Source organism: Myiozetetes cayanensis, unplaced genomic scaffold, assembly GCF_022539395.1.
Source record: "Myiozetetes cayanensis isolate MyiCay16 unplaced genomic scaffold, myiCay2020 scf33, whole genome shotgun sequence".
Lineage (NCBI taxonomy): Eukaryota > Metazoa > Chordata > Aves > Passeriformes > Tyrannidae > Myiozetetes > Myiozetetes cayanensis.
Window position 1 is genome coordinate 2,837,332 of NW_026087555.1, and position 20,367 is coordinate 2,857,698.

The 20,367-nt window shown below is 40.0% G+C and overlaps 1 protein-coding gene across 2 annotated transcripts in view; it reads left to right on the plus strand.

The window, feature by feature from the left end:
• Positions 1–5,148, plus strand: part of LOC126646160 (acrosin-like) — a 73,648-nt gene extending 68,500 nt beyond the window's left edge. For both annotated transcript variants that reach the window (XR_007630238.1, XR_007630240.1), the window contains one exon: positions 5,099–5,148. The gene's annotated coding sequence lies outside the window, so the exon portion shown is untranslated. The remainder of the gene's footprint in view (positions 1–5,098) is intronic.
• The last annotated feature ends 15,219 nt before the right edge of the window (positions 5,149–20,367 follow it).

Consider the following 20,367-nt stretch of genomic DNA (forward strand, 5'->3'; position numbering starts at 1 on the left):
AAGCATTGAAAATCCTTCTAAATATATATTTAAATCCTAAGGGATCTCCTTAGACTGGAGCATTACACAAGATAGAGAGCTTAGAAATGAGTTGTACTAAGGTCTGATACATTACAACAATTATGAACATGTTCACTTTATTAACTAAATATCATTAATGGTACTGTGAGTAGTGCACCTCATTCTTAAGTTTATGCAGCTTGAATATACTTGTAATCTGTATTTCTGCCTAGTAGATAAGACAGACAAAACACAGGGGGAGGAAAGAATAGGGTGTACAAGGAGAAGACCAGGAACTGAGGCACAGAGGCAAAAGGTACTGAGAAGTTCAGTCTGACTCCAGTATGTGCTGTTCAGTAGTAGCCAGGCACAGATACCAAAGATACCATAAAGGAACCATGGCATTTTTCCAGAAGTAGATTTCCCTGAAAAATATGTTGCTTAGCCCAAAGCGAGCACACACGGCTACTTTTTAGCTCAACAGGGTAAACATCCTCATGAATAGCAGTATTTTTGCGTGACTACAGCTGCTCTTTTAACTCTCTGGATAAAGACCTGAATTTTGGGAGCTAAAGGTTATGAATTCAAATCCCAGTTTGCACTTGCAGAGGCGTGTATACCATGGAAACCATGCTGTCTGTATGTATACAGCCATAGATCATTGCAGCAGCACAAATCAGTTAGCCTTTGTGACACTCCATTGTCCTGTGAAATAATTTTATGGATACTTCAGGGGATGTTGTCAGAAGAACAGTGCTGGGAACTACAGGACACAAAGGGTAAGGCTGGCAAAATAACCACCTTTGGCACAGGTTTCCAGACATCGCTGTGTTTACCGACACCTGAACCTCTCTGGGTTTCTTTGGTCTCCCTTGGGAAATTCCAAGGATCACAATTAACCTTTACTTATTATCAAGCACAAAAAGCAATAGGAGAGCCTCTCAGGTGGCACATCTCATTTGAGCATTCCACAGGTGTCTGCAATGAAAGATGTGTCGTAGAAGTCAAGATAGGGAGAGCTGAGCCTCCTAATTACATTGCATATTTACAAGCCCAGTTTTTATTTTAAAGGCAATAATACGCAGTATTCTGTGTATCTTCAGCTTTGTGTAGGAATGGCATAAGATAAATCTCCAGTCATTCTTCAGTAGTTCCATTTCACTGGAAGATACTCTATAAAATCACTAAAGACTGCAGGTCGTTGCTCTATATTATCAAGTAAAGTTTTGGGTGGATTTTTCATTTTTCCTTTGTTTTTTGGAGGGTGAGGTGGCGAGTTGGGTGTTTTTTGTTGGTGGTGGGTTTAGTTGTTTGTTTTTTTTTTTTTCATTTTTCTGTTTCCATCCCCCCAGATACTCTAAATGAATCACTCTTAAGAAGTACCAAAATTTTGTAACTTTTTTTTTAAATTAAATTAAAGAGACCTCTTGTCTGGTTTTTGTGTGGTTTGGGTTATTATGCCTTGCCCTTTTTGGAAGGCAAAAGGCGTGTGTAATGAAAACCTTTTATTTTCTTTTTAATATGACTTGGAAATTAAAAGAAATACCAGGCTATTAGTGTCTAGTTTTAAAATTTGTGATTTCAGTTTCTCCTGCATGAGAGATTTTTTTTAACCTCGTGGCTCTGTGTTTTGCTTGGTTTTTTAGCTTTTTCTCCCCACTGGAGAAGTATAAAAGGAATGTTTTTCTGAATAAAAGTAAGTACAAGTAAAAGAAAGTATATTTTTTTTTCTATTGTCCCTCCTGCTCAGTTTTGAAATGTAAAAGAAAGTTTTTCATTTTACAGAAAATTTAAGGGAAATTATAGTGATTTTTATTCACCCCTGTCCACTGTGCTTTCCTTCCCTCTTCAACATTTCTCACTTTGTTAGGAGGTGAAATTAATGTAGAGACTAAGTGTTAGATATGTGGGAGGTTTAACAGAGGGCAACAGATGAGAGTAAAATTAGAGGAAAAGAAAATCCTTGAGGGCATGAGCTAAAGATATAATTGTTTTGTTACTATTTGACATGTCTTGGAAAGAAATCAAGACAAAAAATATAGGATAAAATTAAATGCAAATATGCACTAAATCCAAAAAGAAAGAGTATTTTTTATAAATCAACACCCCCTAGTGTAAGAACTATGCCTTTTCCTGCAGGAGGCTGTGGGATACCCACTGGGCACTGCTCTGCCCCAGGCTCCCAGTTCCCATAGATCTCATAGAGGTCAAATATTAGGCTGGGTTGGAACTGGAAATACCAACTTTTGAATTAATTCACCTCATGGTTGCTTATACAGAGATCCTATAAACTATCCCCTCCACCCTCACAGCCTGTCAGCCCCTCTCTGAGTGCCAAGCTCTTGCTGTCTGCCACCACAGCTGTGGTTCTATCTGGCCAGACCTTCCTGCAGGCCTGCTTCCTCCTCTCCTCCTGGGATTTAGGCATCTCCAGCTTCACAGCTTAGACCTGAATATTGCTTACTGCCTTAACCGTGTATTTCTTGACCAGTTTCATTCCTTGATATTGCTGAAGTAGGCAGTGTCATCTAATTCTGGCCCACTTTTCCAACACCTTGAGATTCATTACTTTTCACAGGGAATTATTACTACTATCTCTTCAGCTTTTAAAATTTTACTTAAGCAAATAAAGGTAAGATAACAATTTGTGTGCTGCACACACGCCACAGTCCAACCATGAATTAAAACCAAGACATTGTCATTAAAAGCTTAGTATTTTACAAGTTTTGGCAATGAATTACGTGTAGAGACAAACAAGGTAATTATTCTATTTGGCAGTCCTGTGCAAGCCTCATTGGCAAGGTTTAGTTCAGTTGTGGCGACCAGGTTTGAAAATTACCGCAGTATGTTGGAAAGAGTTCAGTTGACAGCAAAAAGAATTCCAAAAGTTGAAAAATTAGGCCTATGAAGAGAGTCTAAGAAATTTTGACGTGATCTGGCTATTAAAAACAAGGCTGAAGGGAGATATAATAATTTTTAAAATAGCTAAAAAGGTATGTTATAAGGAAAAGAGGACTGAGGCTTACTAATGAAGAAAAAAAGCAAGTCCAGTCTATACTGTAGATTTAGGTAAAGTGTAGCTGACTCCATCTGAGGGCTGTGCCGGGAAAAACTGAGTAGAATGCTGGATGTTGGGATGAGGACTTTTTGGCAACAGACAGTCACCTTCTGTCTGTCAACTCAAGCAGGCAGAGGAGGACGCCAAGAATTCACCTTTTGGGGCAGGATGAGAAAAACACTCATGCCATGGCTTTTTTGTGCTGATACCCCAAAGTTATTCCTAGACAGCAAAACCTAATTACCTGGTTTTTGTTCTTATGAATCCACAGGAGACTGAGGCAGTTTTCACCAGGCCTAGCAGGTACAGCTTGACTCTGACCCCACTTTATTTCTGTAGAACCAGAAGAGGTTGTCAGGGAGTGTAGAAATGGCTGTCCTAGGTATGGCTGAGGTGAGATTTGGTATCTCTCTAGTAAGAAGAATTTAGACGTAATGAAATCAACTGTGTTCCTTGCAGAAGAATGCAATCAACCTGCAATCCTGTGTCACAGTATTGATTCTGTTCTTATATTTTCAGTGCTTTGAAGCTGCTATGGTCTGTTGGTTCATTAAGTTACATTTACAGGTTGTCCCTAAACACTGGCTTTTACATAGTCTGCATTTTAACACTCTTTAAGTGCATATTGATATGTTCTGACCTCTGTGCAAACCACAGTCAAAGAAATCCCATTTCTGCAATGGCTAATGAGGTACCAGAGTGGTAAAATAAACAGAAAAAGAATTACACAGTGTCAGGAAGCTCAACCAAAGAAATGTCACCTTCAGAGAAGCAGGAACTGAGAAATGACCTTTCACTTTATTACAGTGAGCCAAATTTGGTTGGGTTTAGACAAGAAGCTACAATTACTAAATATTTAAAAGTCTACATTCTTACTCATAAGGAAGCTGAAGAGATTTGGAGGGGCTTATGTCACAGAAGCATATATTATGAAAGATGTGCTTGACACACTGACAAGTACCATGACTGAGATTACAGTTGAATTTTGCAGTTAGATTTTATTAACTATACTTACTATTAAAGATTTTTCATAACAGAGGAAAGGATATCAGGGTCCTGGTGATTGTACTGACCTCTTATGCCACTGGGAAAGATGCAGGAAAGCTTTCAAAAGAGCAATATAGTTCCTATTTAATCTTTAAATAAGAAAAAGGTCAAGGAACCATTGCTGCTACTTTATTTCTTTGAAGTCTTCACCAAGTCTTCCCATTTTAATGTGCATTGCCTTAAATTTATACATATCAGTAAAATATACATCACTGAATCTTTAGCATGCACTGAATTTATAGCAGACCTTAAAAAGTGTATTATGTGCAGGTATATGAATCTTCAAAATTATGTAACTAACCTCTGGAGTTTTCTCACTTTAATTCACTTCTGCTACAAAAATTTAAAAAAATAAAAAATAAAAAACCCTCCAACAGATTACTTAAGATCTCCTTAAAAATGTCATATCCACACAGATATTCACTTATCATGCCAAAGAAAGAAAGAAAAAAAAGGTGGCAATTTATATCTATAATATAGTTTAATTTAAAAATTATATTAATAATTAAAGATAAGTAAATGCAGGTGACTATGCAGAAAACAGCTAGCTCAAGACAGGTAGGGGAAAAAAACAAACAAAATTAGAAGCATGGGTGTAATTACAGGGACTTCTTTAAATCTGCTAGTTATGCTGCAACTTTGGCAGGAAGCCTAATTGTTCCTTAAAATTTTTACTTCCTTTCCAAATTGGGAGTGACCCTTTCAGAGTTAGTGCAACCCAATCTTTAAAGGGCAAACTGCTTGACAGCAACCAGAGCTGGTCCCTTATCACCATCTTGGTCTGGCTCATTTCAGTAGGCAGAGCAGTACAGCCTTACCCTCCTGCAGCCTCCATGGCTGTTACAAGCAGAAAACTGTATTAAAAGCATGTTCAACTAAGTTATGGAATGAAGCCTTCAGAATTTAGGAAGTGCCAGAGCAGTGCTGATCCTTATCTCAGTCCTTTGGGAATGTATTCCTTATCTTCAATTATATGATTGTTAATTTTTGCAGTGGGATGTGGCAAAGGAACACGGATATGTCAGTGGAAACTGAGTTCACCTCTGGGCAGTGGTCAGCAGCATTCCAAAGGGCACACAGGTACTCTTGCCTGTCTGTAACAAACTTCAGCCCCTGCTTGTTTCACTTTCTGTATATTGTCCTTATTCCAGTCTTGTCACTTTTCCATTTATGGCCTCCTTTCCTGTTCTTTCTCCTGAACCTTAACTCACATGCACACACATGAGGCTTCTCATCCTAACCCCAGTCTTTTATCAAGGCAGACCTAGTTTGTCTTCTGGGTCTCCTTTCAGTGTCTGCCCCTGACATTCACTCACCTGTAAATATATGGGATATATTTATCCAAATAAACAAGTCAGAAGTCAGTAAGTCCAGTCCATCAGGACTGGACAACTTCCACCCAAGAGTTCTGTAGGAACTCAGATATGAAATTACAGAAGTGCTGGCCGTGATATGTAATACAACAACAAAGGGCCACTGTACTGGAGGGCAGGTGTATGGCCATCTACAAAATTGCCAGCTTCCATCTACCAAAAGACTCCAGATGGGATCTTGACACCTACAGACCAGTGAGCCTTACTGTCATTCCTGCATAATTAATAGTGGAGTACCATCAGTAATAATAATAATAATAATAAAGCACATGGATAAATTTGAATCATTGAGAAAGGCTACTCCTACTTCACTAAGCTGAAGTTCTTTGATAGTGACAATAAGAATATGGACCAAGAGGATCGACTGGACATAATTTATTTGGATTTTCAAAATGCCTTTGCCAAGGTTCCAAAGAACCATATAGAATAGAATAGTTCCAGTTGGAAAGCAATATGCATCATCTAGTTCAGCTGTCTAAGGTTATTAAAGAAAGTAAAGCTGTCAGACTGGAAGAAAGGTCCTTGTATGGACTGAAAACTGGACAAAGGAAAGAGTAAGGATTAATGGGTATGTCTTAGGGTGGAGAAGAATTGGCAGTAAAGTCCCCCAGGAAATGGGCCTGGGACCAGTTTTGTTCAGGATCGTCATCAAAAAGCTAGAGAAGAGAATGAAGAGTTTGTCACCATACAAACCTGTGATGCACCCATGTATTCAGTACTGCCAGTTCTGTTTTCCCCCTCTCAAGAAGGAGGAAAGCATTAAGTGGACATAAAGAATATATAGAGGAGGTCAGTCAAAAGGCTTGTGATGATGGAGCAACAGCCTTGTGAGGAGAGACAGAAAAGCTGGTATTCTTCAGTCTGGAGAGAAAGGTGAAGGAAATGTGATAAAGGTTTACAAAATCAGAGATATGATGGATTAGCTAAATCTTCCTAGTATCAGAAAACTCAAAAAGGAACTAGGCACCTTCATAGACAGGATGGGCACAGAAGGGTGCTAGAATGATTGTGCAGAAAGATAACCTCTAAAATCTCTACAGCAGTGGATGCTGGAGCAGAAGAGGAATGCACTGCCAATAGTTGACAAAATCACATGCTCACCTGAAACAGCTTTTCCTTTAGTTGTTATCCCCTCTGGCTTCTCTACTGTGGGCCAGGCACTAGTGAGCTCCTTCCTCCCTCCCTCCCCTCCTTCCCCACCCCAAACTTAGCAGGGAGAAAGATCTAAGAAAAAGTTTTTTTAAAAAAAAAAAAGTTTAAAAAAAAAAAAGTAGAAAAGAAGCCTACTGTTGGAGGGTGCAAAAACAACTCCAGGTGCAACAGCTAAAAAAGAGGGAAGGAGTATGAGGGTCAGAATACGAATAATATAGAGAAGTGGAAGGAAACACAGAGAAAAGCACCCAGATGTGCCTACCACTCCCTGTAGCGCTCCAGGGATGGAAAAATGGAAACAGTTGCCAGAACACCCCCTCCTCCCCATTCCTTTCCCTGCTATCAGAGACACAATACCAGGCTCGATGGATCATTGGAGTTACCCCAGAGAATGTTTCTTATGTTTCAATGGTCTTTTATTGTAGGCATTCTTGGCCATCCTGGAATTCAAGTAAAGAGCTGTGACAGGTTCTACAGAGACTTACTGCATAATTTGTTTCTGTGTTAAAAAAGAAACTTTAAAACATAGTCTCATTTTCCAACTGAAACAGAAAACTGTAGGGTATTGGATAGAAGGCAAGTAAGATATGGAAGAAACGACGAAGGGAAATATTTAGGATGGATATAAGAATGTAAATCTGTATCTCACATAAATAAGTGCTTTTTGATTTCCAGTGTAGGTGTATGGCAAATTTAACCTACTTAGAATAAATTTGCTTCTTTGAATTTCCTTTTTGCATATCCGTTAGTTCTCTCTGAGTTTTGAGGACCACAGGTTGATAACTACTGCAGAAAAGATACCATCTTGGAAGTTACCTATTTCTGTATTCTTTCTGCAAAGTGAGAGCAAATCTGCATGGAGACCGACCAGATTATGATCCCAATGTTCATGCTGTAGTAATATTTCTTCTGTAGAGCTGAGTAATTGTAAAATGCATAGCTGACTGTGGGGGTTACGTTATGAAAAGCAAAGAGAAGGTTCCAAATATTCCATATGATCTCCCCCCATGGTGCATCTCCTCAACCCAGACTTGCAAGGATTGTCATCATCTGTGAAAGTGGGTCACAAACAGAAACAAAGTCCTAGACTGTGAGGCTTACATGCCAAGAGGTAGGTTTGTTTTTTTTTTTCTTCAGGGCCTAATAAGGATCACTGTACTTTTCCTTCTTTGTGGTTCCTATGTGCCAGTGTCCTGAAATAATGACTGAATCTGTTTCCCTGTGTCTGATGGCAATCAAATGCCACATTGTGAAAAAGATCTTCAGCTATGATAAATCAACATAGGTCTGTCAAGAAAATTTCGTTTACAGGGAGTGAGAATTTGGTTCTGTATTTTGTATGTGAGAAGTAAATGCACTTGTTAATGACAAAAAATTTTAAAAATTTAAAAAAAAAAAAAGGAAAATCAAACCTGTATCTTTTGCTATCCAACAAATATGCAAATATTTCTGATAAAATAATAGAAGGTTGCTGCAGAGCATTTGGCTAAGAGAAGAATTAGATAATAATTTTACTCTAAAGCTAAATTACATAAAGACATGCCACACATTAATTATTTTACATCACCCACTTTCCCTGATTAGAGCACATAGGTCTAATTGTGAATGTACTAACATACAGTCCCATCAGTCCTCTGAAGAGACAAAGAAAGAGAGATCTGGTTAGGCCATTTTTTTCATCTTAATAACACTGTCTGATCACTTCATAATTTTGAAAATAGAACCTTTTAAGTGAAACAATACCACACTGCTAGAATAAAAATCTCCAAAACTCTATGATCCCGATTCCCACCTGTCTCAGCCCTTCTGCAGTTGTTTTGTCCCTGAAAAACTTCATGATATCAATCTGGTAAATCATTATACCTTCTTTGTATAAGCATTAATGTCCTCTCCAAAATCAGATAGTAAAATCAGTTCCCATGGGCCCATTTGTTTCTATAATATATTGAAAAGGGGGAGGGGGAGTGAGTGTGTGTATGCCTATAACTTTTGAATACTGAAATCAACATTGTAAATTGTGGAGGGGGGGAAATTCTGCACCTTTTTCTCCTACCCTTGCCACTCCAACTCTTTTTCTGAGCTCTTTTGCTTCCTTTCTTTCCACCACTTTTATTTTTATTCTCTATGCTTATTTTTCTCTTCCTATTTCTTTCTCCATAGCTATCCTGCTCTTACCCCTTAGTATTGCAGTTTTTTAGAGTCATTTTGAAACCGGACCATATGCTCACTATTATATCTCAAATCGTTTTAATTTAGGACCCAGCTTGGTCACCACTGAATCTGAACACTACCTTGCCTTACGAGAGATGAGGAATGCAGCTCAACTCTGCATGACTAAAGGTATTGTAATCTGGACCTTTGTGTTTAAACAATTATTTTATTTTTTTTCAGATAAATTCAGATTAATTGTAATCTGTGTGAGAAATTTTATGGACTGAAAATGAATAAAACACAAAGGATGTTAGAGGGGGCTAATTGTTCACAGCCCTTTCCTTTGTTTCATACATCAGCATGCACCTTTTGTAATTAAATATATGAAATTCCTTTTAAAATAGCATAGGCCAGGGAGTATATTCCTGAACTGCCTGTCCAGGAGCACGTCCTGGTAAGTGAGATAACCTGGGACTTCTGAAATCCAGAGAGGTTTTTTTGTACATGCTACTGACTGGGCTGCTATTCTTTAGCTCCCAAACCCCTTTTCAAAGTCCACATTCTTTTATTTGACTCACCCCAAAAAGCACCTTGGTTTTATGTAAACTTGAAGGCAATTCATTGCCTGTGGGAAGTCTTGAGGCACACACACAGAGGCTGGGACAGAACTGGCCAGTCTGTGCCTGGAGCTGCCTGTGGCTCCATAACTCTTTAAGCACAACCCCTGTGCTGGCTGGAATGGGGGCTGTGGCATAATCCCTGCTCTCAGAAGCAGTGACTCAGCAAGTCCAAGGCCAATATTAGTGGATTTCCCTGGTCTCTGCCTGTTTGTCTAGCTGAGTCCCATTCCTTGGGTGAACTCTGCAAGGCCGTGTCATCACCAACTGCCCTGAACCATTCCCATAGCTCATTGCTGCAGAGCAGGATAGTTGTCTTGAGGCTTTCAACATAGTGAGGTTTCTGCTGGGGTGTTTGGAGGGCTGAGGAGATCAGAGATTATGGGAAAAGACTGTGAAATAGTCTGATAGGTTATGTTTTGAAATTACTTCTTTTCCTCATCCGCAGTAAATTTTTTCCAAGCCATATGATCTTCAAATTACCAATACAAATGGGAATAGAATTAATAGTGGCGCCATATCTTTATAGAGAGCATCACATTTTTTGTGCCAGAAAGGCATACCTTTTATTCTATGAAACTGAGCAAAAGCCTTCTCCTGGTCCTCATCTTCTCTGCATGGTGCCATCTTTTCAGGAATACATCATCATCAGAGTGCTTTGTCCCAGTGATGTATTACACTAATACATCTGTTGCTTTAATGATATATTAGTGTAATACCTTATCAGAGTGATGCATACCAATGATCTATTACTCAAAAGGTGGTGCCATTCAGGAATGAAAGAATTCACGGACATAGTCTGTGTAATTATAGAGATAACAGCCAACATACATTACACTGGAAGCTGCTTTCATGGAACCAAGAACACTAGTATTATTCTCACCTGTTTGGTGCCGTTTTCTAGTACCACTGCACTAGATTTGTAATGCTGAGGTTGTTACATCTCTTTTAAACCTTTTAAATATACTAAGAGCAACTACCATTAACCTTGGGTCACTGTGAAGCAGACTGTATCCAGTTACATTATTTTTACTGTATAGTAGTAGAGTACTCACTTACCCGTAACCATATGAAACCAAGTAACATTAACCTCCAAATAGTCTGAAGAACATATCATATCTCATTGTAATAATCTGGGCTTCATTCTTTGCTTGACTTTAATTATTGTTCCATTCTCAAACATATTCGATTACATGACAGTTGAACTCCAGCCTGTCATTAACTGTAGGCCCCTTTAATCTCAACCTTCATTTTCTTTACCATTACATTTTTTTCATTACTTCAGCCACTGAAAAACAGATGAAATCAGTCTAGTTTACATTGTTTTGTGTAGCATGTTAATTAAACATTTCAAAACATCATCCAGAGATTGTGGAAAAAAATCCCAAGTTCTGATTTTTAAACTTTTACTGTAAAGAAGGAAAAAAAATGTAAACCAATAATTTAAAAAACCTCAAAACTCGAATCTTTTTCCCTTCTGTCTTACTTCCTCACTAATTGGGTCCAAGCTTCCTCACTAATTGGGTTTCCAAAGAGAAAGAGAATCAGAACCACATTTTGACTGTTGGTAATTTGACTGAGGTATAAAGTATTGATTACCTTATTTGTGTTTCCTCTAAATATCCCTTGCACCAAAGTGTGAAGAATGTTGCATGGCAGAAATTTAAGGCCTCCAACTTGTTTCAGATCATCAGAGCAGGGAAAGGTGTGTAGGTTCCTGTAGAATTTTTGCCAAATAATCCATCACAATCAATAACATAAATGAGGGAGGAAGGGGCAGGCAAATTATTTTTAGTATGTAAATACTGGGATTTTTTTCCTCTTCCCTTTCTCTTCTGTTATCTTCAACTTCATTGCTGGTGACAAGTATCATTTTAATTTGCAGAGAGGATTGCTAAAGCAACTTTCAGGAATGTATTTAATCAGGTGGCAAACTGAATTCACAGAAGCTGTACTGGGGATACAGTATGATGGATGCAGAACATCCTACTCCTTACATTCCTACTAATTTCTACTCCTTACATTCCGTGCAAGATCACTCAGCTGACATGTGACCTTCCAGTTTAGAAACTGCTGACCGAGATCCTTCTCCTACCACATGGGAGGATGATGGAGCAGAAGCTGTCTTTTTAAGGATCTGATGCATGAAGTAAACTGCACTCATCGGGAGCAAGAGTGAGTAGTAGAGCTTGTGTAGGTGTTATGGGAAGGCTAAAGCAGGATGGAGCATAACAGGTTATAGTAGAGGGTGAGACCTGTGGTTGTGCAAACCAGGCAGCAAGAGACAGATAAGTGCAGAATGTCTGGGGAACCAAGTGGCAATGATACTGATGGGGGTCAGAAGGCTTGTCACAGCCAAACTAAGCCTTGATTTGTAAAGTGCCAAGGTTTGAGAGGAGCTTGCTATAGCAGAGTGTCCCAGTCATTGTCCTGTGAAACACTTGGTATTGGTTCTTTTATATCATTTGGGGAGGGGGTGGTGTTTGGTTTTTTTGGTTGGTTTTGGTTTGGGTTTGGGTTTTTTTCCTTTGTATGATAATCTCACTTATAACCCAGGAACTCATGGGTGGGACTATGCTACCTGATCTCTGTCAGAGGTGGAAGCAGCCTGCTAGTATGGCAATGCAGGAAGTACAGCTGCAGTGAAAAGAAGTTCCTTCAGCAAGAATCTGTGACAAGTTTATTCTGATCAAGAAACCTGCAAGTTACCTAATTGCATCTTGCAGGTGATGGAGGGGGAAAGGCTGAGAAATGGCTGGAGAAACCATAAACCTCAGCAGTGCTGACCTCCAGGACCAGGCTAAAAATTGGTATTTTACATGAAAGTAAAAATTGCTCAAGTCACTGTACTAGGATATTTGCAAACTTTCCTACACTTCTTATCTGAGGAAACTGGTTGTTTCATCAGTCCTGAAAATCTTTGCTTTCCATAGTGCTGGCCTCCTGATTGTCACGGGTCTTGTACACTCCTTGTAGAGGCTGATCTATGATAGAAGCGTTCCAGAGTGTTATTAGGAAACACAGTAACAGCTAATTTTGATAAACTGCAGATGAGCAAATAGACCTTTGTGAACTTGCCTTGTGTGCTGAGCAATTGGAAGGGACAGATTTGGAATGGGAAAAGAGACTGGCAGGTGGGCTTCTGATACTGTCTCTCTTCTTGTGTACATGCTTGCAGAGCTTATGCTATAACATACATATTAACAGCTCATGATGTGTAATATATTTAGGATCAACAGTCAGTAAGGCAGGCGGTGTGTTAGTCTTTTCTTAAGAGATGGGGATCTTTGTGGAGAAAGAGAATAGAGTGAAATGTTTAATAGTGTTCAGTGGCCTGGGGGACTGCAGGCAAAGTGTGTGGTCTGAGTTGGCGTGGCTTAATGGCCATTCAGTCATAGGCAGCTTTAGAGGTGCAGTCTGTGGGGTCTTTGGGAACCCATCTGAATGACGAGTGACTTTGGGTTTTTGTTTTCCTGAGTTAATTTTAGCAACATCTGTTGTCCAATCTTGTTCACTGTGTGCTGCACAAATGCTTTTGCTAGTGTGGTGCAGAAAAGAAGGAATGATAGACAAGGTGGGTGGCAATTGCTTACATTTGCTCACTCTGTACTGCCACTGAATGTCAAACCACACCATGTTACTAGGCTGTGTCAGACTGTGTGTGATGGCTTAGGACACAGTACTCCTGTTAGTTAAATGCCATCCATTCTAGCTAAATGGCATTCCTTTTAGTTAAAAGAATTACAATCGATTTTTGAAAGTTGTAGTTTGTCTTTAAGCTGAGTTTAGGAACCTACACATTTGATGTTTTGAGTCGAACCAGTCTTTCAGTTCCCCCTGTAGTCCATGGAGAGAGCAAGACTTCTCCAGAGAAATTCATCCTACTTTCCATGGGATGGGGAACAATTGCCAACTGGTACTGCTTAATTCTCTCTTTTGACAACAGGTAACCTAGAAATCTAGGTTACATTAAATGACTGTCTCTCTATCACAGTGAAGATTAGCAGAATTTGTACTTGTTCTCTACTGCTTAAAACTCTCCAAGCCTGGTATGTTCCATTAATTTCAAAAAGCTTTGAAGCAAAACCTGACCGTGTCTGAAACTCTCTCAACAGCAAAGTGGCCAGATTAGCTGGAATTGGTTTGAGAGGGGAGAAATGTGAGGTGACACTCAACCTCTGACCTGTGTTCCTTTGGTAGAGGCTGCTGTCTACGCAGCACAGTCCCCAGCAAAAGCTTAGTGTATCAACCTAAGTTTTGCGTTTTCAAATTAAAAAAACAACCAAACAAAAAAAAAACACCTTTAAACAATAAGATTGCAAATCTGAACTGGAAAATGGTAATGCAGAAAACAAAATCAGCAGAAGAGAAGGAGGAGGGAGGGATGCCAGGACATCAGAAAAGGGCCAGCAGCCACTTAATCTGGATCAGGAACAGCTAGCTGAGTTTGCCTCACTATGTCTTAACATCTGGACTGCAAAGTGTAGTGGCTAAGGTGAAGGTGTATGATTAATTCTGATGACTCTGTTATGGGAAAATTGATTTCTGGCAAAGGGACAGAAAGAGCAGTTGGGGGCAGTAAAATGGCTCAAACCTTGGAACAATTTGCTTCTGTACGTGAGAGCTAGAATCGTTAGCCTCCATGAGCAAGACCCCAGCTATGAGCAGATCAGTGAGGATTTTGTCATTGATTGAATTGGGACCAGGATTTCACTGTAATTACTAATTATGGCAAATGTGCAACAGTTGGGTTTCTGCTTAGAGATGCACTGTTTACTTCCGGGTAGGGTTTTCTTAGCTTTCAAGCATTGGAAGCAGGGCTCATAAATCCCTTTGCTAATTGCTTTTGAAAGATGTAACTTAAAATGTAGGATTTGGCTGTTGAGGACAGATGCATGGAAGGGCTATTCAAGCAAATGAATGGTGAATTATTTCCCTTTCAAGCTCTCAGGCACTGCATGCTGACCTAAGTGCACTAAATAACTGCACAACATATTTGTGGATATGTAGTCAGGTACAGTAGAAAAAGCTGATTAAAAAAAAAAAGAAAAAAGAACTTGTAGCAGAAAAGGGTCTTTCTATAAATGCTGGTAAAATGTCAATTATAAATACAAGCATTCTCTCCTTGTGTTGACATGATAGCCATTTCTGGTTATAGATACTTTTATAGATAATTCTTGGGGATAATTTTTTTTTTTCAGAATAGATCTCTTCTGTTCCCAGTCTAACTGGTCTCCAGAGAGCTGTGATAGTCAGTGAAAGATATATAAGCCTAGAAAACAAGTTCACTGAGCTGGCTGCTTCATCAGGACAATTGAAAAGAAACTTAAAAGTTGAGGTTATACCTATGAAGTAGTCTGAGAAACAGCTGTTTTTCACTTGCAAAAAATTACCATTTGGGAAAAGGGTGCAGAGGGCTTTTGATTTATGAAAAGCTGGTTTTCTGTAACAGTGTTGACTTAGCTGACCAGCTGAATACCCCAAACTGAGTTATATATGAACTGGCTAGTTGGCCCATCCTCTAAAGCAGAACTTGAACATACTTGTAGTATTTCAACATCAGAATTTGATCTACCTTTTTCCCTAGCCCCTACTCCTGCAGCAGGGAGGCTGTGGGGGAAAGGAAAAAAAAATAAAAATAGTTGGGATGTTCCACCAAAGGTGGTTCCACCACCACTTTGATCAGCTGCACCTGTAAGTCTTGATCAGTAGATAAGCAGCCTGGCTGTCACCTGAGTCTGTCTTGGAATGCCCCTTGGTTTGCATTGTCTTCTGGCCTGCCTGGTTTCCTTCAGGAAGAAACTTATGCATGGAGAGGCAGAGAGTCTGGTCACTGGGACAACTTCCCTGAACCGAAGAAGCAGACTAAAACAGACTGACAGGAAGGTAACTGAAGACTAATTGCAAAATCCCATTACTTTAGCTCCTTGACATTTGTCCTGTACCTTTACAGGATGTTTCCATCAAACAAAAATATTTTCTACAAAAGTAAACTGAATTGAACTGAAAGTGATGGTGAGAAAGATGCAAGGAGTTGCCCCACACTTCTACTGGCTGAAACTGTGTTCAGGGGTTAGAGTTTAATGATTGGTTTGTTTGTTTTGGTGGATTTAAAAAAAAAAAAAAGCCAAACCCCAAACCTTCTCTCCCTTCTCTCCCCTAAACTTTACCTACATCTTAGACTGTAAATAGGAGAAAAAAGCTTCAGGTGCTGTTTAGCTCTGAAAGCACTTAAACTTACCGTTCATTGTTAAAAGTTCTCCAGATTCAAACTGAGACTGACTCATAATACACAGACAGACCAGTGAGTGTGGTTCAGCCTAACCTGAATCAAGCACATGTCCACCAGCACTCATTTCTCGAGGCAGTCATGAGAATTTGGGCTGCTTAGTAAAGGCACTGGTCATTACTATTTTCTTCCAGATCAACAGAGCAGAGGAGAAGGGAAGAAGCTAGAAGAAGGGTTGGTGACACACAGTCTTTCGTACTGCTGTCACTTCTCAGTGAGCTCCAGGAAACAAGTAAGCTAAATTCAATTTATTTCTTTCTTGAAGGAAAGCATGCACATACTACCTGATATTTGGGTATGTCAGGTGGGGAAACTCGTTGAAGAAAATGCACAAGCAACTAGTAAGAGTAATATCCATTTATACTAGCCCTAGGCAGCTTCTCAGTGTGTGTAGGTTGGTCACGCATTCAGTTCTGAGGCACCTACGCTCATGAGCTATGTGGGGACCTCAGTTGCCTAACACAATTCTGGATTCTGCCCTAAAGGTAAGACTACAAAGAGATCAGTTTTTTAACCATTTTTTTCTGTATTTGTGCACTGTGTGATGCTTTCTCTCACATTCAAATGTGACTGCATCAGCAGTGCTAGGTCTATGGCCAACTTAATAAAATCAAATGAACAAGCTGAAGGTGCAGGCATGAGGAAATCATTCTCTGTTTTCAGTGGTAAAAGTACCAATTTTCTAGATGCTTAGTAAATGGTCATCAAAAAGATAAAAATGGTAGAACTAAAAAAGGCTAGTAGTAACAACTGGAACCTTGGCTCCTAAATCCAGGATGAGTTAGTAGAGAGATTCCTTTATTTCCAGTATGTGCCCTCCAAATCTGGACTTTGAAAACCTACTGGTTTAGGATTGTGCTGACTACTGATTTACAACAGCATAATGAAGTAGCTGACTTCATATTTTTCTCCTCTCTAGCAGATTTGAAGTGAAAGAAAGGTATTTTAGACTAACACATTGTACTTGCCATTACAACAGTCAAAGAGCGTGCACAAGAGTGGTTAGGGAAGCTCAGCTGATGGACAGCAACTTATTAAACCAAAATGACTTACCACGTGGACTTACCTATATCCTAATTCTTGTGTCTAACTCTCTCTGATGCTGCTATGGAGCGTGTGCATTATTGCAGCAGTTGTTCTCTGTGCTTTAGTGGTTGGTAGTGACACTGATGAATATCTTGTGAAGAAAGGTCTCAGATAGAAATTGCAGTGACAGAAAACTTGTTTTGGCAGTTGAATGGTTAACAGCATTAGCATTTACACATTTGACTGATTTGAGATTAATGGGGGAAATTCATAACTTCTCCAGAGTCTCATTCGCATCTTCTCTGTTAATTCACATTTTCTGCATTAATAACGAGCAATTCCACAGCTAAACCCACATGAAAATGGCCCAGGTGAAAGCTACTGCTCAAGTAGCAGATCCAACGCAATATTGGACTGGGGAAGCTTGAAAAGTGGGAAGGCATCAAGGGACAGACTCACCAGCAATCTAGTAGAGTATGTGAGGAGACTTTAAAAAGTGCAGGTGGACATGCTGTTCGACTATGTCGTTTTCTTTAAAACATTGCTACTCATGTTGTAGTTTTAAGCAAATTAAGCAAAGGGGAAAAGTTGGCTGCTAAACAGAACACCTTTGAGCACGTGGTGAGGCACAAACTGAGCCATGCAAATACACTACCAACCAGCTTGGGTTAGCTTTAAGATGGCATCAACGAGATCTTCAGGTTTGTTGGTTTTTGCTGGAGGATTTCCCTCTAATCCTTATGTTCGTTTACTCAAAAACTGACACAACTCTATGGCTGCTAAAGGCCTGCCTGAAATTTTGCTTTAATCATCTAATTTTTAGTGATTCAGCATAGTTAAGTTTGAGGAGCAGAAATAGTAATGTAACACTGTTGCACCTGTATCTAGGTGACTTGTTTTTTCTTTTTAATGATACTTTTTTTAAGCACAAAGAAAGTAAGCATTTCCATTGACTATCATCAATGCCATGTTAGGAATCACTCTGCTAGAATCAGAGGTAGAGATAGAAGCCAGAAAAGGTGAAGTTAGGATCGGAATCTCCCGGCAGGCTCCGATATCACAACAGAGCAGGGTACAGACATCCTTTAGCTTTCTTCTGAAGGTGCTGCCCGCTGTGTGTGCCAGCGAGCTGATTCTCACCCTTCCGTCCATTCCCATCCTGTCCCGATCCAGGGCGGTTCTGGGAGGGTGCACAGCTGCCCGGAGGAGCTCGTACCTCCAGGGTGGGGATGTGCCCGGGAACGACTGGAGCGATGTCCTGCGGTGCCCACAGCTCCCACTGGCACCGCCACCACCTCCCCACCCTGAACAGCAAAGGCAGGAGTTCCAAATTTCCCCCTCGGAAAAGGGACCCGCAGAGCCAAGGGAGCACCATGGGAGAGCAGCACTGCTCTGGGCATGCTGGCTCCACTCACCCAATACCAGTTTCCTTCTGTTCAGGCTCATCACAGAGGTGTGGTGGGTTTCAGCACACAGCCATGTTTTGGGCTGATTGAAAGGCAAGCTTGTCCTTGCTTAGAAAGATGCACAAATCACTGAAATCATGCAAGATTTTTAATTCCTGCACCCATAAATAAGTCACTCTTATCTTCAGTATTCTTAACCTTATCACTAGGAAACAAGTATTGGCCTGTAACCTAATCTTTCTGCACTTGTGACTTTGCTGTCCTCTGTGTCCTGGCACAGCCTTTTCCCTCAGCAGACTTTCTCCCTTTTGTGAGTAGGTTTTTGAGTACAGGCCTTAGGATGTTGCTGGTCTTAAAGAACTGGTGAGCAAGGCCTGAAGAGTTGTCTGGCTTTTGGATGTGGGCCATGAAAGAAGCACCTTCCTTCCAAGTGTCTGCTAGCATAGGTGCCTCAGCCTGGGGCCTGAGCAGGCACAATCTCTTAGGACAGACCTCTGGAGGCTGGCCCTTGAGGTTTCTTTAATGTTTTTTGGGTTTTTTTTCCTTTCCTAACACTATGGAAAAATCATTTGATACCACTTTGTCTATAAGACAGTTTTAATGTGTCAGTAAAAACCTGAGGCTCAGTTGTAAAGGGAGCAACTGAAATGAGTAAAGAGACTCAGTAATACAGGAAGCCTCATTGGGGACAGTGTCACTGAGGTGATGGAAGACTTTAACAAGGCCTGGAGATGAGCAGTTTGTCAAGGAAGGTCAGTTTGAAAAGTATAGTAGACCCATTTTGAAAGACACTGGACAGAGAAGTCTTCATACTGCAGGAAGCCGCTGAAGGCACAGCAAAGGTGGAGGTGGGAAAGAGTTTGGTAAAGATGGTTGATTTTTAATAATGAATCAAGCTAGAAACTTTGAAATAGATAGGATGTTCAATCAGAAGAAGAACATGGAGTTTAGATGTTCATGTAGGTTAGAAGAATGTTCTGGGACAGGATGAAGGGGAGGGATGCACCTCAGTTGTAGAGATAAAATGGGAGAAACTGGGAGATGCAAAGAACTGGATGAGACAACAGTTTACAGGTAATTTGGGGAAGAGAAAGAGGGGCCCTAAGCTTAAAAGGTTCGTAAGTTAGATATTACATGATGGGGTGACAATTTGTCAGCTAAAACATTTGAGCTGTCAAGCCAGAAGTCTTCAGACTTTCCTTGTAACCTAAAATGTCTTAATCTTTTTGGAATTCGGAATTTGGATGGGGGTTGGGTGATATTTTAGTTTTTTCTCTTTTTGTTGTTTTGTATATTGGAATGTGGAATATCTAGCTGCAGGTAACTTGTTGGACTTTATTCTTTTATAACTCAGAGGTACTGAAAGCATAAAGCAGGACATTTGGTAAAAGACCATTTGTTGTGAAGATCTCCAACAATATCAGCATCGGAGGATGACAGTCTTCATACTTTTACGGTCTCCAGTGAAGGGTGTTTTGAGTTCTCAGCATTTTTAATAAGTTGGTTAAAAGCTATAGAAAAGAGGGAAGTAGGTGGGGGGTCAGACTTGACCAGCATCCTTGATTAGCATACCCAGTTGGGCAGCAGAAGTAATTATGTCTGACACGGTATCACAGCTGTGGGGACTGGAGGGTTGTATGAATCACATCAACCTAATAAACTCTGAAAAGGAGAGTTTCTGTCATATTTTCTGCATTACTCTTCTCCACTGTGCAGACTTTCTTTTTTTACTCTAGAAGATGAGAAAGACATTCCACACTCTTCCTAATCTCTGCTCCATCGTGGTACCTTCTCCAATGCTGTTTTCTCTTGGAAGGTTGCACTTGAGTACCTTCTTGGCCCTCTTCCCAATTGTTTTGCTATTTAGATCATGATTTAAAAGCCACCGATTTTGGGGTTTTTTTCCCTATGTAAATGAAAGCATCGCAGTACCTCCCTCCTGAATTGACATGATACAGCTCTTGTAGGGTTCATAAGGCAACCAAAATGTTTTGTTTCTGATGGACACTGGTCTTGACAACTTGAGGTAGATGCCATCTAGCTTAATGTTTATTGAGACCAGGAAGGCTTACTTGTTTTCTTATTAGTAGCTATTCAATATTTTGGAATGAATAAAACCTCTAAAACATAATTAAAATTTCCAAGAAAACGGAACAAAACCATCTTAAATCTTGCACAAGTTTGCGTCCTTGCTGGACATCTTCTCTCACAGTTGTTCATTTTGCTTCTTCCCTTTTATTCCCTGCTT